At 34.1% G+C, this 24134-nt stretch overlaps 1 protein-coding gene across 1 annotated transcript in view; it reads left to right on the top strand.

The window, feature by feature from the left end:
- The window catches only part of LOC118192242 (uncharacterized), a 282365-nt gene that overhangs the window by 224916 nt on the left and 33315 nt on the right, over nucleotides 1-24134 (top strand). The gene's annotated exons all lie outside the window — the stretch shown is intronic.

Below are 24134 nucleotides of genomic sequence, written 5' to 3'. Positions count from 1 at the left end.
TGGCGTCATTCTCGCAAATAGATCGCGCTACAGAACACTGTGAGCACTGTCAGTTTAATTATGGCCACCCGGTATTATAAATTAAAATGTTATTTAATTAGTTTATTATTAAAATAGAGATTTAGATTATTAAAAAGGGCGTTTATTCTCTTTAAATCGCGCAGTTTATTATAGCCTGTTCTTTTAAAATACGAACTTTAAGGTTATTTTCCGCCTCCCGAATCTTTTCTTAACTAGGGGAATGACAAATGCAGCAGACGATTTGAGTTGCCTAATTTTTTCCCTAAACTTCCGTTTAATGTGTTTCGCTTTGTGAAAAGCCTGCGAATGAAGACTGACAATGAGAACCAAAACTAATTCAGTCTGAATAAAGATTTCACTTTGAACAGAACGCACTTGCTTTCACCGCTTTGGTTTAGCTGGACTGCTCCTTCTTTTTACTGCTAATCTATCAAAAATGTAAGCTTTTGGGAATAGTCACAATAAATGTGCCAATTTGCTTGTGGCCACAACATGTTTACTGAAATAAAAGTTAAATTAAATATACTTTGACTGCCAAATTTCTTATTCCTTGTGGATCGGCGTTTCAGCATTCTACGGCATCAAAATTCTATTGTGAATACAACCACCTGTGTTCTACTACAGAATCTATTAAAGCAAAGAAAGCAAGTGCGTTGTGTTCAAAGTGAAATCTTAATTCAAATTGAGTTAGTTTTGGTTCTCAATGCCTTTTGATTGGATGGTTAATATTGCTGTTAAAATTAGTATTGGCTGTTTGAGTTTTAGTTCCATTTACATCATCAGAATTATGTATGATATGACATAGATTTTTCTCGAAATGACGCAGTGCAAATAGAAGTTACTATTTTTAGAATACAGAAGGGAATTAATTTTCACTGCTAATTTAATCTTATTACATATTCTTACATATATGTATATGTGAGCTAAGTTTTTTTTATTCCTGTATGTTGGTAAATTGTACCCTTTTTGCTTTAAAAGTGATGGAATTATATTGTTCTTGTGTTACAGTTAAGTTTTTATGCCTTTAGTTAATCTGCATGCAATAGTTGTGGAATTATGAACACTTTAAAAGTTGTTTTAAGTTCCACAAAGCCTAAAGATGCCGCCATTTGTTTACATTTGAAACAGGAGCTTAGTGAATTAGGTCAGTTTCTGCACGGTCTAAAAATTTTGCTCACTGAAAAAAATGTGTCTTTCTGCCTAATTTTAATTAATTTAAATTCAATTTTAATTCTAAAAATACTTTTTTTTTAACGGTCTTAAACTCTATTTGGTGTTTTAGGTTTTTCTGTATTTTACAATTTTTTATGAAGGTGTTTTGAAATTTTGTATACTTTTTCCTTGGCGAGAAGTGAGAACTGAATTGATCGAATGAGAAATGTATGTCTAATGAAATTCGGGGAAATAAGTTTAAATGAAATGCAGCCAAAAAAAGTGAATAATTTAATAGGCCGTACAAGGAATCATGTAGTGTCCAGAACAGATTTTTTTTTTTTACAATAACAATACGAATAAAAACAATATTATTTAATTTCAGATATTAAATTTGCGGTCTACACGGTATTCAAAATTTCCTTCTGACTTGCCGGAACCCTCTAGAAGAGCTGCATGGAACAGCAAAATTCCTCGGAAGGCTGTTTTAAAGACTATAAAAGGTACATTATTCCCCCCCCCCACTTTAGGAACGTCCAAACTTTTTCAACAACTTATTAGACCATGGGTATACCAAACATTGCTTATCTGAGGAATTAAAATCTGTTTGTTACGTGCTGTAGCTTAATAATACAGAATCAAGCAAAGAGGAGACTGTTTTATAAAGGGAAGAATATCAATTACTGAATAATAAAACAGTTACAGTGCACTGCTAAAGTAGAATGCAAGTGAGATCAGTGCGTGATATAATATTGCTTTTTGCTTTGTTTTGTTTCTCTTTTTATGAGAAGCTTCATCTAGCTGATATTTGTCACGAAACAACAGAATAAAAATAAAGGGTTTCTGTCAACTCAAACAAATTTTTTTTTTATATGTATCACGTAGTACCTGAATAATTTACCTTCATTTTTTCTAGAAAAATAATTCAAATTCCTTATAATTATTCTGCGTTGTACATTATTTAGATAGTCCATGATTATTATGATTGATTTCAGAGTACCGGTGTACATGATAGGACATATGTTATGTTTGCTATAAAAAATATTTTCAATATAAGGCAAGTCTTTTCTGAGTAGAGTTAATTGGAATTATAAGGAAACCTACTGTTTGCGCGATTTCTGTGTGCGCTGCATACAGAATTTTTCTTGTTTGGGCGAATCTACGCCTTCCGATTTTGCTTTAAGCACAAAGGGCGTTAGCACAAAAGGGCTATTAATTTCATTTTTGCATTTTGTGTTGAAAACTTTAAATATCAGCTTACTTTTCAAACTGAGGTAATTTCTGCCTTTGCATCCAAGTTTGCCCCACGTGGTATAACTGGATGCAATTGGTGTGGATGCACTCTGGTCTTATCAGCAGCTCTCTTTCTCATATACATAGGATTTCTCAGATACAATTCGAAGTTAGTTGCGGGCCCAAATTGCAACTGCAACACTTTAAATTTTGAATCCATTTACTCTCACACCTTGAATTTTGATGGCCGTCAGCACACTTCACGCACTTTGGCATGAGTTTGCACTCAGCTGAGAAGTGAACGAAATTCTGACAGTTGTGGCTACTTTCTCCTTAAGTTGTAACTTTCGGCAGAAACATAGAAGCATAAAAATACTCTAATATCATAAATTTTCTCTGTCCTTGGCTCAGTGTGTGAACTACCCTCCCTTTGATCAGTAGACAGTGGATCAATAGGCAGTGTATTGATCAGTAGACAGCGGAATAGTCAAAGCTCTGCTTATTTAATCCTATACAGACAAAACTATTGGACAACAATGTAGGACGACCATATTTTGGGTTCACAAGCAAAAAGGAATGTGGCATAAGGTCGACACATTGCGCAGGATTGGCAGTGTCTTTGCTGGCATTGGACCTACTTAACATCTCAAAAACCAATTTCAGTCTTATGCCGGTGTCGATCTTGTGCAGGAACCCTACAAAAATAATTTAATCAAATTCTTAATTTTTTATTATGATGTTTGGCTGACTTTACATCTTGTTTAGCTATGCCAATAATCAATTTTCCTAAGTGTCCATCGTATGTCCATGTCAGTCTACATTGTATCGATGACATGCCGGTGTCGATTCAGACGGAGTACCTATCAATTGTATGTGCAGGTGACAAACGTGTGGTAATCTTCTTATTCGTTATTGCTTCAATACTTTTTTTTTAAAGTGTCGATTATACGTAGTGTAGAACCTGTCGAGTAAAGAGGGTGTCGAAGAGGGCAAAGAAGGTGTAAATCAAACAAAAAAGGACTTAGCGGCATTCTTTAATATAATAATAATTATATTAAAGAATATCCCTTCACACACACGGATGAAAAAAGAAGATTTAATTAATCCTTTACTCGATATCGAGTGGTAGGCAAATGAAAGATAATGATACATATTAAAATATAACATATCAGAAAAATTAATTTTTTGAACAAATGGAAGTTGCCCAGGTGGCTTGCATGTAGCCCGTCTTTTATTCTGGTGCCGGTGGATAGTTAAAATAAATGACAAATAAAACTAATAATGGTAAATATTAGTTACTGAAGGTAGTCCTTTTGCTGATTACCGAAGTAAATAAAAAAAGGGGAGAAGTACGGGAGCTGGGGATATGTTAACATTGTTCACATATCGGCACGGTCTTATTTACACAAAAGGCACTTTCCCGGGTTTACACTTTCAGGAGACTCTAGATCTTCCCAAAGCATTTAAAAAATATCAAACTTTATGATATTTTTCAGTCCTAGGTTTTTATAAAATTAGGAACGGGAGGAGGCAGTTAAGAATTCTTGAGGTTTTCAATTTTATGCTTTCTAAAATATCAAACATTTAGGTAGATAGTTAGATAAGTAGGTAGATAACCCTTACAGGCTTTCCCTTAATCAATTGGCCTAATCTAACTTTGCAGGAAAAACAAGACCCTGGTTTAAAATACTGTGGGTAAAAAAAGTATTTGCACACCTACATTTTTGTTTGCAATTCATCAAAAGAAGCATTAAGAAATAAAAAAATTGGTATTGCCAAATCAGAATACGTTTAATCATCCAAAACAAACATAAAAATTACAATAATATAAATAACAATGCTTTTTTGTAACAAAATTAAAATATCTCGTATCAAAAAAGTATTTGCACACCTGCATGAATACAAAAGAAATAAAATATATAAGCAAATTTCAAATAACTAATATTTAGTACGCATTCCTTTAGCATTTATTACTGCTTGTAATCTTGCTGGCATTGATTTAATTAAATTTTCTATAACAGTAGGGTCAGTATTCGACCACTCTTCAATAAGGGCTTGTTTAAGGGCAGATTTGCTTGAAATCTTCCTTTTTCTTATTTTTAAATCCACAGAATTCCACAAATTTTCCAAAGGATTTAAGTCTGGTAATTGTGGTGGAGTGGCAAGTTTTCTGGGTACATTATAAAGCAACCACATATGTGTTATACCGGCAGTGTGCTTGGGATCATTGTCTTGCTGAAAATAGTACGAATTACTGATACCCAATTTTATTGCACTTTGTGGCAAATTATCTCGCAACACATCAATATAGGTTCGAGCTGTCATATTCCCATCAATGAAACACAAATTACCAACTCCTTTGCTAGCCATGCACCCCCAAATCATAACAGAAGCTCCTCCATGTTTAACTGTAGATAACACATTTTTAATATGAAAAGCAGTACAAGGTTTTCTCCAAACTAAATTTCCTGCCATCTGGTTTAAAGATATTGAACTTAACTCTCGTCGGAGAATATGACATTTTTTCAGAAATCAATTGGCTTATTGATATATTCCTTAGTGAATTCAAGTCTCTTCAGTCTATTTCGTTCAGTTATGAGAGGTTTTTTCCTTGGTGATCTCCCATAAATGTGTGCATCGTGCAGGACATTTCGAACACTTTGAGCACAGATTTGAACTCCAGATGTTGAAGCGACATCATTGGCTAAAGTAATTGCACTAACAAATGGATTTTTTCATGCTTCTCTTACGATTTTTCGCTTCATTAGCAGTGAAAGTTTCTTTGGGCATCCAGAGCGCCAGTTATTTGATGTAGATCCTCTTTCTTTATAACATACCGAACAGTAGAGAAGCAAACATTTACTTTTTTACCTATTTCTCGATAACTTAGGCCATTTTCACGTACAGAAATTTTTTTTTCTCGCAACGAAATCGGCAATTCAGATTTCTTAGGTGCCATTACAATTTGAATCGACAATCAACTGATAACGTTTGACAACACCTCCTTTTATAGTCGTCTTACGCATGTTATTTCTGCGGGATGACTGTCAAATAATAGCATAAAAATGCAAATTTGCTAAAGTTGAGTTGAGTGTGCAAATACTTTTTTGACATAAGCTATTTTAATATTGTTGCAAAAAATGTCTTTTATTAATATTATTGTATTTTTTGTAATTAATTTAAATGAATAAGCTTATTCTATTTTTAAATGCCAATTTTTGTATTTCTTAATGCATTTTCTTATAAATTGTGAACAAAAATGTATGTGTGCAAATACTTTTTGTACCCACTGTATATGACCTCATATTTTATACAGATATATATAAACTGATATATATAAACTGAAACCATGAAAATGAAACATATAGGAAAAGTCTCCCTGTTTAAATAATTTTAAATGAAAAATTATTGAATTATTAGTTTTTTATCGCGAAATACTTTCTGTAATGAGTGGTATATCGATTATGTTACAAAAACAAGAACAAGAACAAAAAAAACGGGGGATTTCAGAAGAGGTCTTGTCTTATTGCTCGAGTTTCGTAAGTCGGACACTGCATTGCCGGTGATTTGTGAAAGTTGGTGCTTTAAATAGCTCAGTGCTATGATGATATGTTTAGCCTTTAAATTTGTTGACGCCTTTTACCATTTACCCTTGACAGCTGATGGCAAGGGAAACGAATAGATGAGGTTGTCGTGCAGTGATACTAATCAAAATTACCAACGTAAACGTTTGAAGATTGAATGATTCCGTACCGATTATCTTACTCTGAGGGTTCAAGTTTTCTGAAAATGTGAGTCATCCGTAAAAAGCTTGACAGCGAAAATAACAGGATGTGTTGTACTTTTATGCTGGATAGTTCTTGAAATAAAAAAAAACTGGTTCGTCGTAGGAAACCAACCGGTAAAAGCAACTGTATCTGAAACGAGTATAACTGCTTTTGATTGCAAAATCCCCAGTGATGGACTGTTTGTATTCTTACTTACTTATATTGCTACTTCCTTTTGCATGAATCCGTCTCGTTCGGTGTCATGCATGTATTATCGTGCAATTCTATCTCCGAATTTCTTCAAAAAATTAAACACGTATTTTTGTTATAGTTTTTGTTTACTTTTTTCAAACTTCTACATTTCATCGACTTACTATTGTAACTCTAAACTGCTTTAGGAAAAAAAAAAAAAACTTTTAGGGTTTTTTTTTATAATTTACACACACATATGCGCATTCAGAGAGCATTTGGGCTAAAAATATTTAAAAATCGAATATTTTTAGAATTTCTAATAGACAGTTTCCGCCGGAGATAAAAATGTTTTTTTTTTATCTTACAGTGTTGCTCGCTTTGAAATCGTTGAGTTTGCTAATCAAAAATTCGTTAAAGTGTTACAAAATATGAAATAGATAATAAAACAAATTCCAAATTCCATATTCGGGCTTCCAGATGTTCATATTCGAGTGGAAGAATACGCTATTCAAAATTCGATGGCTCTAGGTACCGTTGTTCACAGTGCGAGAAACATACACAAATTCATGCAGATTGTTCATTTTTAAATTTCTTTAAATGTAATACAGGGCGGTAATGTTCGGTGGCAACAGTTTTGAAAAGTGATACAACGCATTTAAGTGATTCAACGCAAAATGCCGTTACGAGACTAACAGCCCTTCTGGGCTAAGGCCCTTAGGGCTTAAGCAAAAAACGCTAATCTTTACTAAAAGAAAGCTTTTCTTATTTTAGAAATTAAGTTGCAGTATGGTACGTACTTCAAGAAAGGATTATCAAATAAAATAAATATTAATTCTAATGAAAAAAAAATCCTTCTAAACGTGTTGTAGAGTCATTAGGTTATTTTGATGCTGCAGACATGAAAAATGAGCAATGCCTTCGCCGGCACTCGAGCCTGGACTTTTCGAATACGCCTCGTGTGTGCTATGTTACACCACGAAGGCATGCAGAAAGGAAGGAGAAAATATCCAAACTCTCTATTTATGAATTACGCGATAACCAGCCAGCGGCTGGGCGGTAAAATCAATAAATACTGGTAATATAGTCTGAGTTCAAACTACAGCGAATGGGCTGATTGCATAGGCAAACTTCGTGCTCTTCTCTATGTGCAACGTCAATCCAAGCCAGTTACTCTTAGAAATTCCTCCACGAAGGCATCTTTGCCTTCAAGCAGAGAGCCCTAAAATGCTTTGGCTATTATCTAAGTAATGCAAATAATGTGGTAAATTCGTTAAAAATATATCCTTCTATTTCCAAACCCTAATCAAAAAATAATTTTTATGAACGAAGATTATAAAATTATGTGTACGACTTTCATATCTATAATTCACATATGTTAAAATATCTGAGAAAAAACCGAAAACCAATTTTCTGAATTCTTTAAAATCAACCAAATGGAAATGAAGCTGGATTTATCGTACCTACGGTTTAAAAACGCCAAGCGGCTGCTCTTAAACAGTACTAAAACAATTTTAACAGGCTAAGTTTTTCTTTCTCAAAAAGTATTCCGGTTTTCATTCCTCACAGGTTAACTATTCCAACCGATTAAATTGATAATAACTCTTGTAGTGATTTGTTTTAGAATTAATTAAAAAAAAATTTTACGTGATTCGATTTATTTAATGCTTTGTAATTGAAATTATTCCATTTCAGTTCACAAAATATGATTGTTTTATTAAAAATGTCCTTTTCTTTAATCAACGTTTCACTTTGTTCAGTGACACATATTTCTTGGTTGGAGCGCCCGTATCGATTTGTTCCTCTTCATTGAGTGACATATTTTAATTATATTAAAAATGGACTTTTTTCTATTCAGTTACTGACTTTCAGATTACTGACATGCATTGAAGAACGGAGTATCCTTTATTACCTTCACTGTACCACGAAGGATTGATTTTTGAACTTGAAAAGAAATGTGTGGATCGCATTAAATTGCTTTGAAAATGAATAATATGGAGTCTCCATATCCTAGGATCAATTTACGAACAAAAAGTAAAAGAACTTTCGTAGATGATATCTGTAAAAAATTGTTTTTATTATGTGTTTACAGAATTATTTTGCACAGGTTAAGCGAGCCCAGTACCTGTACATTGCTGAAGCTGTACTGGTTATCGCCGTGGCTTGCTGACTCTTAAACTCCAATTTTGATGGAGAACAATTCGAGATGTCGTCTAGAAGCGACAGACCAAGAGTCTCGCGCTCCTCTTTCCCTACTTCCAGCCACTCGAAAGGACTTTCGGCTCGCTGTGTATTTTGAGTGCCTCTTGCCGCACGTACATTATATACTTACAAACATTCGTGCTTTCCCCGGGTACGGTAGTCAGCCCATCGGTACGGCAGTCAAGGTGTTTTCCTTTTTCTGCGATTCCTGTTTCCGCTGTTGTCAAAATCATTCCTGTTTCCGCGAAATCATCAATCTTCATCACCTCATTTCTCAAAGGGGTTACATAGTAGGGGAGGCTGAGTGGACCTTGGCCTCTCCCGAAAGGTAGGAAAGCAAAAATTTTTTTTTTTATTAAAAAGAAGAATTTTTAAAAGAAATAATCGAAAAATATTTACGATCTCAGATCTTTGCATGAATGAAGATAATACTGTATTTAAAAGAAGAGAGAGATGTTCAAACTCTGCGATGATTTTGACAATGAACTAAAAGATTGTTTCCTAAAGTAAAAAACAGTATTCTTCCAAAATTCTGCATAAAGATGAGTTATTATAAAATCTTTCAGAATAAATATTCGTTCTAAAACGACGTTCTTTCTTCTAAAACGACGACTTCTTTGGTCTTAATTCGCTTTTGCAGATTTTAATTCTTTCATTTATGCAAATCCAATAAACTATATTTTCCTTATTTTTATTCTTAATTCGATGCTAATAACCTAAAAAGGGGTAAAGGTTTTTTTTTTCCTTTTAATTCCATTAATATCTAAAACATTCATATTGATTAATATAAGATGTGAAAATAACAGCTAATATTGTAGCAGAATTACAAATAGTATGAAACTTAAGATTTCAAGAGGAGCCTAAATATCAATCTAACGAAGACCAGGGATAAATAGAATATCTCTTCTGAGTTCTGACGAAGACTAATTTATTCACCAAGAAAACTGCCCAGCTCTTCTTAATGCCTCATCATGACATCTCCTGAGGAGCTGTGAGAGGAGTACTGTACTTTCCGATTTCGCGAGAACAGGAAGAATTTTGAAAAACGCGGAAAGAGGAATCGTGGAAACAGAATTAATTCAACGTCAGTCAGCATCACTAATCACTATACGTTCCGGTTGTTTTACAATACAATAAATTACAAATATTTTTTTAAGACCAAATTTAATGCATTTGTCGGAAATGGCCGAACCTTTCGGCCATTTAGCCCTCTCATCATAAGAGTGTTGCCGAGGGTGCATCACCGATATCACACCGAAAGAAGTGGGTACATTATCGGTGGTAGGACGCTTACAGAAAACCAAGATTTGCGTGGGATTTGAAATCGCGTCTTGGTGTACAGTGTAGCGATTAGCAGAGACTCGTTCACCCGAAGTTCAGACTAACAGTCAGCAAAGGTCCCCTGGTTAAGTTGATAGGTACTTAATTTTAGCTTATGAAAACTGCTTTTTGGTATTTATCAACATTTTCTGTGCTTTTATTTAATTTATAAAATGCTTTAAAACTCATTTAAATAATATATATATATATATATATATAATAAAATTCCATAGTCAAGAATACACTTAAAATTCTAACTGTATGTTCTTTTCATTTTTAATGGCGACGGTCTCTTATTTGAAAGTACGTAGAATTAAATCCACAGCCCCGTAGTCAAGTCGCTTTTCCCGCCTTTTCTACACGTACAGTTATAGAATGTTCTGGAAATATTTAAAGCGAACTGGATTGGCTGGCGAGGCTGACGTCATTTATTGGAAGCTCCGCCTTTCCAGAGTCTATAAAAGGACTCGCAAAGGAATATCGGGGTCTTTTCTTTAATGTAACGATGCAGTAAACTTCATACAAAAAGTTATTAGTAGTTCTTTTTTATTTACACCGGAGATCTGATTTTTTGCAACTGCTATTTCTCCTGAATAATAATAAATGGATCTTGTTTTTTAAACTTATCGTCTGATACTTTTGAGCTACAACTACATCTATGAGTCTTCACCAATCTATTTATTCCGGACAAAAGCTGGTACATCACACACATATATATGTATTTTTTGAATTTCGGAAAGGAGAGAGGAATAATTTTCTAGTAAAGCCATGTAGCCTCCATCGTAAGAGCCTGGTTTGTCCCGGAGTTCCAGTTTTGAAAATCCGGTTCGGTAACAAAACAAGTCATTCTGTTGTGCAGAAAAAATAAACTGGAATCCGAATATTTAAAAATCAAGATAACTAAATCGTCTTTCATTTCTGTAAGTTCAGTAACGTATTTACCGTAGTGCACATTATCGAGTTTTATTTTTCGTATTTTATTTCAGCTAAAATTGGAAGCAGAAAATTTATTTCAGCAGTTGGGGGGGGGATTGGAAAAAAATGTCTAAAAGCTTTCAGATTTTATACTACATCCAAAGGGGCGTTTTTTTCAAGAGGATTCAAAATCGGATTTGAAAAGTGATGCAGACATTCAAAGTCATTCGACGCAAAACACCAGACATTGTAACGTCATTGTGTTGCTACACTACCAACATAATACCAGTAAGAAATGTAAAGAAGCCTCGCGCATACAATATCCGTGCTTGAAGATGCATGCGATGTTAATGTTAATGGAACGCTTTGAAATCGTTGAGTTTGTTAATCAAAAATTCTTTAAAGTTTTACAAAATATGAAATGGATAATAAAATAAATTCCAAATTCGGGCTTCCAGATGCTCATACTCGAGTGAAGTACTACGTTATTCAAAATTTGATGTCTCTAGGATACCGTTGTTTTTTCACAATGCGATTCATACATTCATGCAGGTTCTTCATTATTTATTAAATTCTCTAAATATAATGCAGGGCCTAATATTTGGTAGCAATGATATGAAAAGTGACTCAGACTTTTGTAGTGAACCAACGCAAAATGCCAAAACGAAATTAATAGCCCTTTTGAGTTAACCTGAAAAAAACCTGAAAGCTTTCAGATTTTATACTAGCCCAAGGGAGCGTTTTTTTAACGTTTTGTGTGTTACCTTTATTTATTAAATATCATGTTCTTCGCACTTAAACCGTAAAACTCAGTTCAACAGCAATATCACAAAATATTTAAAAGAGCATATCTTTAGAATTTTCGATACACAGTCTCACGTGCTATAAATATTTTTTTTTTTTTTTTCTTTTTCTTTTGTGTGTGTTTCGTACAATGTTGCCATTGCTCGCTTTGAAATCGTTGAGTTTCTTAATCAAAAACTCATTAATGCTTTACAAAATATGAAATTAGATAATAAAACAAATTTCAAATTTGAGCTTCCTTTTCAAATTTGAATACCCATATTCGGGTGGAGACGTACGCTATTCAAAATTTGATGGCTCTAGATACTGTTGTTTTATCACAATGCGAGAAACATACATACAGGGTAAACTATGCATTTTTTGCTTTAAAAGTGATGGAATTGTATTATTCTTTTGTTCCGGTTAAAGTTTTTATGCACTTTAACAAACTCAATGATTTCAAAGCGAACAATGGCAACACTGTACGGGAAAAAACACTTATATCTCCAGCGAGACTGTTTATCGGAAATTCTAAAGATAGGTTATTATCAAATATTTTTTAGCTGAAAGGTTAGGTTAGGTTATTTAATTATGGCAAAGCCTCGAGGGCTATCTGCCTAAAGGGAGGGATGCCTTCGTGGAGGACTTTCCAAGGGAAACTGGCTCGTATACACGTTATACATAGGGAAAACCACGAAAACACCCATGCAGCCAGCCCGTTCGCGGGATTCGAACCTCGGACCGAACTACCAGTGTTCAGCGACTTTACCGCTCGGCCGCTGGTGGGCTTTTAGCTCAGAGGAACATTAGCCCAAATGCTCTCGAAACGTGTATGTAAATAAAAAAAGGGGAGGCTGCTTTAGGCGTAATATAAAATCTGAAACTTTTCAGATTTTTTTAAAGATATTTCTGAAGTCACATATTATGTAACTGGTACAAAAACCACTTATTTTTTTTAATTTTGTGTTTTAGAATTTTAATTTGTAAAACATTTTAATGATAAACTCTTGTTTGTATTACGCTATAAGCTGCAATTTTTTCCTTGTTCACATATGTCAAGTCGTCAAACAAGCTTTGTCTTGGATTTTCGATTTATGTGAGTTTTCATTTATCCATCGAGGCAGCAATTTACATAACTTCGGATAATCGTAGGTGAACTGTATCTTTTAATTTTAACAGTTATTTTACTTGCTTTTGTATATGAAACATTATCTTTTATTCGTTCTACATTATTAAATCAACGGTTTACATTAGAAGCAAGTAACCATTTTATGTAGCTTCAATAAAGAATTCTCGTTGTTAACTTATTTTGAATAGCTTTAAATAGCTTTAAATATATAAGTGATTTAGAACTCCAAATAAAATATGAAGTACTTGTTGATTATGACCTCCGATTTACTTTATCAAACGACTTTCCGATCCTCGAAATCGTTTAACTTTGATTAATGGATCTTTAAATCGATTAATATCGTGGAAACGCTTATTCGATTTCGACGGTATTTTAATGAACATAATCTTGAAATAAATTGTTCTAATTGGATCACATTTATTTTTACTTTTTTGGGAAAAGAACTGTTCTTCGATTTATTCAATCAAACGAATTTTTAATTCAAGCTATCTTATTTAGCACTCAACGGCATTTAATTCATCGAAGCAAATTTAATTTAAACCAATTTAGCGACATTTAAATGAATACATCGTCAAATAAATTTCCTGCTAGGAAAATATTTAAAGCATACGATTTATTTGTGTAAAGTGATAAGGGATAATGAAAGAATTTCCCTCAATGGTAGTTAGACTTGCCAAGTTCGATTATTTAGAACCTTCGGGCGTTCATGCGGTTATTTGCGTAGGCCAATAATCCTCAAACTGTCTTCCGCAGAACATTAGGATTTCGCGCAACTCCTGCAGAGATTCCGCACATCAAAATCAAATTTCGAAAACATTTTTGAATACCACATGAACCGAAAAACTAAATATTTTCAAATATAAATTTTTTGAAATATTTTATTTCTCTTATTACTGTTACCTAAAATAGTAAGAAGCAGATGTGTTTCATTAGCAAAATTATAGAGGAGTGAAGAATCCTAAATTTTCTCGAATCCTTCATGTAGATTCGTTTGGATTATATGGGTTACGGCAAAGCCTATCTAAGACAAGGGATGCCTTCTTGGAGGACCTTTTAAGGGAATTGGCTCATATTTCTTTAGAAAACCCTCCACGAAAGCATTCCTCCCATCAGACAGATAGTCGTAGCGTGCTTTGCCATAATCAAATCAAATATACCAATATGCCATGAAAAGTTTCATCGTATTTCCATTTCTACATACGGAAATACCAACAGCGAAAAAAACTTTTCGGTAATTTAGATTTTGTTTCAAAACTAAGAACGTGGGCTCTGAAACAATGCATATGTAGAAACGGCAGCAATTTTTATATGTGTGTATTTAATTACGGCAAAGCCTCTAGGGCTATCTGCCTAAGGGAAGGGATGCCTTCGTGGAGGACTTTCTAAGGGAAACTGGCTCGTATACACGTTACACATGGGGAAAACCACGAAAACACCCATGCAGCCAGCCCGTTCGCGGGATTCGAACCTCGGACCGAACTACCAGTGTTCAGCGACTCGGCCGCTGGTGAGCACGCAATTTTTATATGAAACATATTATAGGAGTTAGTCATGTGGATCTTCGGAGCAGAAGGAACGATTGGGATTTAAAACAGACGCCTTTTAATGTGATCAGGCAGTTAGGCAGAATCTTTCGGATATTCTTATCGAGTTGTTGAAGCCTCGACTGTTCGTATAGGAAAACATGGAAAATATATTGTGATTAAAATTTCGGTGACATGGAGTTTTAAAACTGTGAGTCGCGACACCAAGATTTAATTCGTTATCCAGTAAAAACAAGTACATCCATCTCGTTAAAATGCGATTTCTTTCAATAATTTTTGTGTATTAGAAACACATCCTAGAATTTCTTTTTTTTTAGCCCAAAGGGGCAATTTTCCCAGAAGGAGGGCTAATAATTTCTTTTTGGCATTTTGCGTCGGTTCACTCACGGTTCGCTTTTCAAATTGTTGCCTCCACTAGAATAGAATATGCGGATCTGAAAGGCCGAACTTGGAATTTGTTTTATTATCTATATCATGTTTTATCAAACATTAAAGAATTTTTTATTAACAAACTCAACGGTTTCAAAGCAAGCCATGGCAACACTGTACGGGGAAAAAAAAAAAAAAAAAAAAATTATTTTTATCTCCAGTACGCGAGACTGTGTATCAGAAATTCTAAAGGTATGCTCTTTTAAATATTTTGTGATATTGCTGTTGAATTGAATTTTATGGTTTAAGTGCGAAGAACATGATATTTAATAAAGTAAAGGTAACACACAAAACTTTAAAAAACGCCCTCCTTAGATGTAATATAAAATCTGAAAGCTTTCAGATTTTTTTTCTTTCATGTGTATACCGTTTACCCAAGAAATAGATTATTTGTGGTAAAATATTTACTTTTATATGTTTATTCTTTAGTTAATATCTTAAGTCGCCAAAATATGTCCATGTTAAAAATACATCTCGAATGAAAAAAGTTTAAGAAGCACTGCGTTAATATGATCAAAGTCTGATAGAATAAATTTGTTTTAAACTGAAGTCGCCAGGTAAAAGATAAAATCGATAAATAAGTTGAAAATAGATTACAAAAATTGCAAAGTGACAGAGAAATGTTGCGAAGCAAGATATTAAGTCTCCAAACAGCTCGGGTTCAATTTTAGTCAACCATTTAAAACCATGCAAAGAAGCAATCTTTATTTGCCGTAAATTTCCAATAACTCTATCGATTTTGAAGGCGATCAGACACAGGTCTTTCTTCTTCAGGAGCAAAAAGACTTCCTAAACACATTTGCGCCAATCTAAGGTTGCTTTTTTCTTGCTTATTTTAAATTTAACATTGGCAAGTTCTCTTCTAATGAGAGATCCTTTTCGAATTTTAAGATTTAGAGGTACAGCATGGGTCAACTAATTTCCTGAAATGTTATGAACAGTTCATAAATAAACTTTTGACTGTTAATTAAAATGCTATGAAAATACCTGTTTATATATTTCTAGTTATTAGTCCAAAGGAGCAATTTGCCCAGAAGGGCTATTAAATTCGTTTTGGCATTTTGCGTTAATTTTCTATAAGCATTGTTTCACTTTTCGAATTGTTGCCGCCAAATATTAGAACCCTGCATTATATTTATAGAAATTAAATAATAAAAAATCTGCATGAATGTATGAATATTTCTCGCATTGTGATAAAACAGCGGTTCCTAGAGCCATCCAATTTTGAATAACGTAATCCTCCTGCTAATATGGGCATCTGGAAGCCCAAATTTGAAATTTGAAATTGGTTTTATTACCGATTTCATATTTTGTAAAACTTTAACGAATTTTCGAAACAGATTCAAGGATTTCAAAGCTAGCAATGGGGACGCTGTACAGAAAAAAACACTTTTATCTCCTGCGCGCGAGACTGTGTATCAGAAATTCTAAAGATATGCTCAGTTTAAAATTATTTTGCGATATTGCTCTTGAACTGAATTTTATGGTTTAAGTGCGAAGAACATGATATTTCATAAATAAAAATAACACATAAAATGTTTTATAAACGCCCCTTTGGGCGTAATTTAAAAAATGAAACTTTTCTGATTTTTTTAATTTTTTTATTATTTTGTAAATTAGTCGAATTCTACTGCTATTTTGAACGATATTTTTTTTATCGTGTATCATGCCTTAATGTTATCAAAATAGCCGCAGAAAAACGCGATCACATTAAATAGTGCCTATTGTACTGAAATATAACGAAGCTCACTAGTATCTATCTAAGGGAAGGGATGTCTTCGTGGAAGAGTAAAGTTCTGCATGAAGAGCTTAAAAGCTGAAAATCAGCTCCGTATTCACATCATGTATGCGTGGATATATAACTATAGTACATGCCTTACGTTGCACTTATAAGGATAAGCGACAAAAATCCTTCTGCAGCTTTCGGATTTGACCGCAGGTAAAACTACCAGTATCCACCCATCTTACCGTTTCGATCATTGGTGAGGTAAAGAATCACAAGATGTCACATAAAACTGAATTAAGGAGATAATTGTTCTTACACTGGATATAGAGTATCCAAAGAAATCACAAAGAGATTTCAGCAGGCTTCATGCTCTTGCTCTCCTTTCTTCAAAGAAAACTTAGGAGTCCAAAGAAAGATCTCCAAAGAAACTTAGGAATGAAACATAACGAATGTTAATCAACTTACGATCACAACGGCATAAATAAGTAAAAGTTCCTCTTCGAAAGAGACATTTGAGACTGCTTCCGAAGATGAAAGAAATATGCACAAAAAAGGGTCGATTTGAGTTTTTGCAGGTTATTTTAAAATAGTCTCCAGAAAGCAGTTCCAAATAATTTCTGCGAATTTTCCTCACAAATGCTGCAAATATTTGACTTGCTTTTTCCCTCCTCTCCCTCTCTTATTGAAATCTCCTCTCCTCTTATTACACTCTCTCCCTCTCTTATTACACATTGAAATTTTCCTATGTATACGTCGGTGAAGAAGCGGCAGAGATCTAAAACTTAAATACATTTAAATCTTAGTGTACTATTTACGGAAGAGCTATTAGAGTAGTGAAAAGAACTTCTCTTGCCCAGACGGTATAGTGGTTAGAGAAGCCTACTGTGGTACCCAAGGGCCCGGGTTGGAATTCCGGAGAAGACATGGATGTTTGTAAATGTATAGTGTATTTGCAGCATGGGGGCTTTCTAAATATATGGCGAGCCGAAAGTTCTATCTTGTGGTTTGGTAGAGGGAGAGAAAAGAGAACCCCGGACCACGCCCCCGAGTGCTTTCCGTCAAAATTAGGGTGGAAAATAGAAGTCCAACCTCCCTTTGTGGTAGGCCCTGGCAACTATTCTTTCGTGTAATGTGGACACAACAAAACGAACTTCTAGAATGTTGCCGATGATTTTGCTAACAGAAAAACAAGCAAAATAGAACTCTGAATGCATAGAATGTTGGAATTAAAATTTTATTCAAAATCAAAGTTATTATTAAAAATAAAGAGTATTCAGAGTATTATTATTTATTTCCCTGTGTAACATTTTTACATTTTATAGATTTTGCGGATTTTGTGCATCCAAAGGGACTGCAAATGGATTGCCCAGGAGTGTTTGAGGCTTTAAATTGTTGTGTTTGAGCATTTAAATTGTCATAATCAGATCCTACTTCCTCAGCACCATCAACTGATCCATCATGCGATCTCAGTGTTATCTTTTTATCGGAAACCTTTTATTTCGTCCCTTCCCATTTCCGATTGAAAAATATCTGCGGATTAAAATTACTTGCAATAATGGTGGTGTGATAGAGGAATGTATTTCACCTTTAAATATTGAGTTGATCTAAGCCACTTTACTTCAAATTTGTTTATTAAATTAGCTCTTCCTGTACGATTAATTTTATTTATTTCCATTAAATAAATAAGCAAAATGAATCATCGTCTGTGTTGGGCGAAAATTAAATAACTTCCGAGGAAGGGGCAGAAAGACGTGATGTTTTTGTCCCATTGCCTTGACTTCACGATGTTTTTCTTCCATGCCCCAGGAACGAACTCCCCTTCCCTTAATCCTTCGTGGGGTGCATATCATTTGGAGGACTGTTCGACCGCTAGGGTGTAGGGGTGGATAGAAGGCGACCGCTTATTTTTGCCTCTTGGAGGCCGTGAGAACCACTGGGCGATCGTTACGATCATGCGTGCGTGCAAAATATTTTTTTTTTTTTTTTACTTTCCTTCCCCGTCCTTCTTTTCATTTGTTAGTGCGTCAGCCTCAAAGTGTGCGTGCGCTTGCCTGTTCGTTTTCTTCTACACATTCGAAATATCGTGCGCGTTGTTGGGAATGAAAGGGGGACTAACGTTCTATTGCAAAAGTTCCAGTGCTCTTCTGAATATACTGTTCTCGAACCATCCGCAAGGCTTGTTGTGTAATTGCACGTACTCAGTAGAAGGCAAAATGCGAATTATATTCGAAAGGGGGGATGAAACAAAAAAGAAAAAAAAGATCTAGGGGGCAGACTGGAACGAAATGATTATTTTGTGCAACTCTCAAAATCACGTATAGGTAATAATAATTAATTTTTTAAAGAATTTGGGGTAATTTGCTTTAGCGTTTAAGAGATGGATGGTCATTATTATGTACGATAAACATATTGATTTATGCAAACTGTCCTAACACTGCATACTGCATTTCAGTAATATAAAAAAGTGTTGTTTTTTTTTTTTTTTTTTTTTTTTTTTTTTTTTTTTTTTTTTTTCTTCTGTCAAAGGACATACTCTGTCAAAATTATTTTCAAAAACAATTATCAAATTTATAAAGGCTAGTAATATAATAAGCTAACAATTAAAGGTTATTTATTGGGAAAAGTGTTCAAACGTGAACTGTCTAAGGACACCTTCCTTGAGAATTTTTTGTCACTGTATTCACAATGTACATGCCAGGAAAACTAATGAAAACTGTTGTGCTACTTATTTGTTCTGAGACGGACTGCCAGTGTTCTGTACTATTATCCAAGATTTAATTCAGACGAAGGATTTGTCGTCATAAGGCCTTTGTGGTTTAAGGCATAAAAGTCATTCACAGTTATTTAACAGGGTTTAAGCCATAGTCTATCAAGGAAAGGAAAGCTGCGCATGCGTAGGTATGTAGCTGACTGGATGTCACTTAATGTTTGCGTCCCTGTGATTGGTCGGTTCTTATACCAAGTTGGCAAAAATATTGTGATTTTAATTCCTGTGCTTCACCCTCCCGCATGACAAACATGATGGCATTGTACAAAAGAAGCTATCTCCTTCGAATGCAGGACTATGTTTTATCTTCCCCTTAAAATCTTCTTCCCCTTCCAAACTGTTGACAAAAATTTCTACTGTGTAACTCTTTTGATTTCATTTTACAGAATAATTTCATTCTTTATAGTGACTGCAATTAGTTGCCTACTTTTGTATCTCCAGCTGTGGAAGGTTGGACGGATTTAGTTTTAAGGTCCTCTGGAATGTCTTCGATGTCTGAGTAATTAATTATTGAACAAGAGGCATCATTGAGCGATCATAAATACATTTCTATTAATTTGAATTAAATACGTATGAAATGTCATAAAGCAATTAGATTTTTCACGTTATACAAAGAGTCGGAAGATATGTTAAAAGTTTAAGGAGTACAATGAAGAATTTAAGAAAGGAACTTATATATATTCTAGAGAAAGATCAGCTTCATGACTTTGCTGTTAAACTGGAAAGTTAGTAGAGTCAATAGTTAATAGAGCCAATACGATCCTGAGACTTCACAACAGGAGAGGTAAGAATGTTATTCTCTGGTGAACACCAGAACTAAAGAGATTAAAACAACGGATTCGCGCATTCAGAAAACAGTGTCAGATTAAAATATTGATGAAAAACGCCAAAGTAAAATAGGATTCATTTTTCAGAGTACAAAGTATTACGGAGGGTTTCTTCGTGCGACTAGTGGTAAAACATGTCTCGGAAATGGTTTATGAGAGAAAAAGGTAATACTGATGTGAATAATTTTGAGGTTATAAAGGGTTATTTTAATAGGCACGTTGGCTGTGGGTCTGTTGAAGATGTTTTTTTTGGGGGGGGTGCGGAATTGTTGCAGGATGTTGGATGCGCTTCAGATGATCTGCCATTTAGTTTTGAGGAAATTAGCAACATGGTTAAGAAATTGCGTAATCGTAGTGCCCTGAGACCAGGTGGGATCACAGCCACTATGGTAATAAAATTTTTATTTTGGAAATATTCTGATTTCTTTGTGTTATTATAGAATAAATGTCCTTATTTATGCTGTTTTCCTAAAATGTGGAAAATTTCTAGAGTTTTGTTTATTCCGAAGTTTAGTGGGGCAACCAGACCTATATGTTTGTTAAAATTTTATGCAAAAGTTTTGGATAAATTGCTGACAAACAGACTCTACTACTTTTTATTAGAGAATGATTTTGTATTATTAAAACGATACGGAGTTACGCCAGGCCCTCCACGGAAAATGCTCTTTATGATCTAGGCAATATTATTAGCTGACAAAAGTCAAAATTCCATTTGGCTGTGGTCTTCTTCGATGTCTAGGGGGAGCCTTTGATTCTATTAGATGAACATCTTTGTTCTCCATCTTTAGAGAATTTGAGATCCCCCAAAATATTTATAGAATCTTTCTTAGTTATGTTATTACACATTTTATAAGGAAATTTATATGGTTTACAAAAGATGCCCACTGCTTTTTCTTGCAGTGCTGCGACTCTGAACCCTGTAATGTATGGATTGCTAAAGAAAGATTGTCCAAATGGTATAAGAATGTTATGTTGTGCTGATAACATTTTATGTGATTCGTGAAAACTCTTTGGATAAATTAGGGAAACTGTTTTCATTTGCTGTAGAGGATCTGAAAATGTGGATTGAGAAAGAAAAGCTGAGATTAAATTTACAAAAAACCAATTTCCTGTTTTCCCCTAAACGTGAAAAAAAAACTAAAATATGAAGGTATTCGAATTAAATGTGTTGAAAATTTAAAATAGCTTGGTGTTTTTTTTTTTTTTTTTTTTTTTTTTTTTTTTTTTTTTTTCAATTGTAAGTTGAATTTTGAAGAACATTTTAATAATATTTATAAAAGAACAAACTTTATTCCGTTGTATTATAAAAGAAATCTCTCAACCGAGTCTTTAGCACTGAACAGTAACGTTATTAGATTAATTTACAAAACAGTTATTACTCCTGTTATATTTATTATATGGTGTTTCAGGGCTGCGGATCTGCAGCGAATCAGAAATAAATTAGACACAATACAACGACCCTGGCTACTGCTTCTCATCAGATGCCTTAAAAGATTCACGACGAAGTCGTTTGGGTATTAGCCGGTATGCCGCCCCTCTCGATATTTTATTCTTTTAATTATGATAAATTTAAATTACTTTCACAAAATGTTGATTTTATTACTTACGGGACTTTTACTGCATATTGCACATTGTGTAATTTGTTAGTAATGTGTAATTTTGCTCTTTATTTAAGTCTGTTGTAACAAAAACTATGTCTTATATAACCAAGTTATGTATTATATATACTCAATTACATTATTCAGAATCTTTGTTTAATTGTCAAGAATAATGTTCAGCATAATATGTAGCATAGAATATATAGTGTATTAAGTGTAGTAATGAGTTTTGTAAATGTGCCTTAAGTATAGTGCAACGATCAATGCAATGCATATTATAAAATGTATAGTGTAACGAGTACGTATAGCAGTGTGTTAACATGCGATGTAACCAGGAAAATGTTTAATTACAAAGTTATTTTTGGTATGTTTTCAGAGTACTGCAAAATTTCTGCAACCATGAGCTTTTAGAATAATGTTATTCCATCGAAAGTAGTATGGAATGTATTATGCGTCTTCAGATCTGTTACTTATATTTCGTATATTCTGTTTTATGTAACGCATGCAGAATAATCTGATACTTCACCCTTGTATGGCCATGTAACGTCTTGATTTCGGAGTGTTCCTTTAAACAGCTGCGGAATCCGGACGATACCCGATTAAGCTATGCAAGCCGCCCGGGTGTCCGGACCTGTCACCTGCGTATTATACGTGTTTTTCTACCTTTAATCCAGTGGCGTACCCCGCGCGCAGCATCCAAGGGACGCCAAACTGATGGTACGAAATTTTTTAATGAAATGTTTTCCATTCTTAGCACGCAGAAAGGGGCGCAAATTCTTCAGCTGTCCCCAGGCTATGGAAACTCTAGCTACGCCCCTGCTTTAATCTTAACAGTATACATCCTGCTTTAAGAAAAACAGTGGAATATCAGAGACTAAATGTTTGCGCGGAGAACTGGATGTATTTACTGACGATTCGGGTTATGACAATGGAATTCCAGTATGTGTGGTTTATTTATTTGGTATAGAAATAGACAATGACAAAATTAGACTTGAACCTTACTATTCGGTTTTTCAAGCCGAACTGTCTGCTATCATATCTGATCTTCAATGGATTGATGAAAGCCTGATTGTTAAAACTTATATTAATATATAGAGAGACTCACTATCTGGTGAGTTCCCGGCTTATGGGTTACGCATTCCCGGCTATGGGTAATGCCGTGAATGCGTTCGATATTCAGGCATCAAAAGAATTGTTACTGGTAAAATCAAGGATTTCTGTTATGATTGCTGGGAAGAGAAATGGAACATTTTGGAAAAAAGGAAAGATTGTTTGTTGAACTTATCATATGAAGTTTCTATAAATAAGAGAATGTTATGCTATTTTGGATTACAATCAAATAATTACTGGGAACGGGCGCTTCCCGGCGTATCTGAAAAGATTTAATTAGCAAAATAATAGTTTTTGGCAATGCACAACATTTCATCGAAGACTGCGTATTATTGCGGCACGTTAGGGAAAAACATGGCAACGTAAAGGAATTCTACTGCCCAGGAAAGAGTTTAGATTTGCAAACGATTTGGTGAACTTTATTGGGAATTTGGATTTGATGTTTTTAACAGTATTTTTGTTTTAATCTGTGTTGGGTGTGCTGCATTATCCATAAGGCCGATTATTATCGGCCAGGAGGGTTGCTGCACACTCGTATATTACATTACAAGATTTCTAATGCAGAGAATCTATAAATGCAGTCGAAATAATGGTTTTATGTATTCTGACCGTATTTATGAAATTTAATATGACATATCCTAAAATAGATATAAATTTTATAACAAGACCATGAAAAATATATGACAGTATCAAGCGATTTTTACGGTCAACATATGTATAAACTGTCCTTAGTTTCTTTTATCAGAGATGCCCCCCCCCCGAAAAAAATGCAACTATTGCTAGTTATGTCAATGATGATTTAACGAAGCGAAAAATTTCACCGGAAAATATAAAGATGCGTTTCAGTCTGAAAACCAAGAAATGTAGGAAATGAACAATTATGATAAGAAATCTCTACATGAAATCTTAAAGGTACATCACGTTCTTTATCATAGTTCTTCAGGAAATCATAATCTTAAGAGAAATCTCTTCATGAAGTCATATACATCACGTCCTTTATCTAATCGAGCATCGAACAACAAAATTTTACATCTCCATTTTCTGAATACATACGCCGACTGAACTATTGCATGTTTTTTTACTTTCCACGTATACATCGACTATGATAAATCACGGATAAGATTTGCATGTGACCTGCAACTATGATTTTAAGCATTTAAAATTTTAAATATGTGAATAAAATAATTTTAAAATGTCATGTTTTTATATAGCTAAACAGAGTTACAGTATAGTCACAAAAACTAGCTCTGCCTATTACCTGCTTCCCGTGATAGTCAATCCTTATAAAAATTAAATATCTGTTACACATAAAGCTTTTACTTTATTTCTGCTTTATAAATAATATCTCAATCACAGTTTGACTACAATCTTAAAAAGCTTTTTTCTCTAAACTAGCATGTTTTGAGCGGTGCGGTTTTCCTT

This window comes from Stegodyphus dumicola, chromosome 5 (assembly GCF_044657685.1).
Source record: "Stegodyphus dumicola isolate Sdum_Otavi_A_Nest chromosome 5, ASM4465768v1".
In the NCBI taxonomy this organism is placed as follows: Eukaryota; Metazoa; Arthropoda; class Arachnida; order Araneae; family Eresidae; genus Stegodyphus; species Stegodyphus dumicola.
The sequence above is the reverse complement of the archived record's forward strand: the minus strand, read 5'-3'. Positions and strand labels throughout refer to the sequence as shown.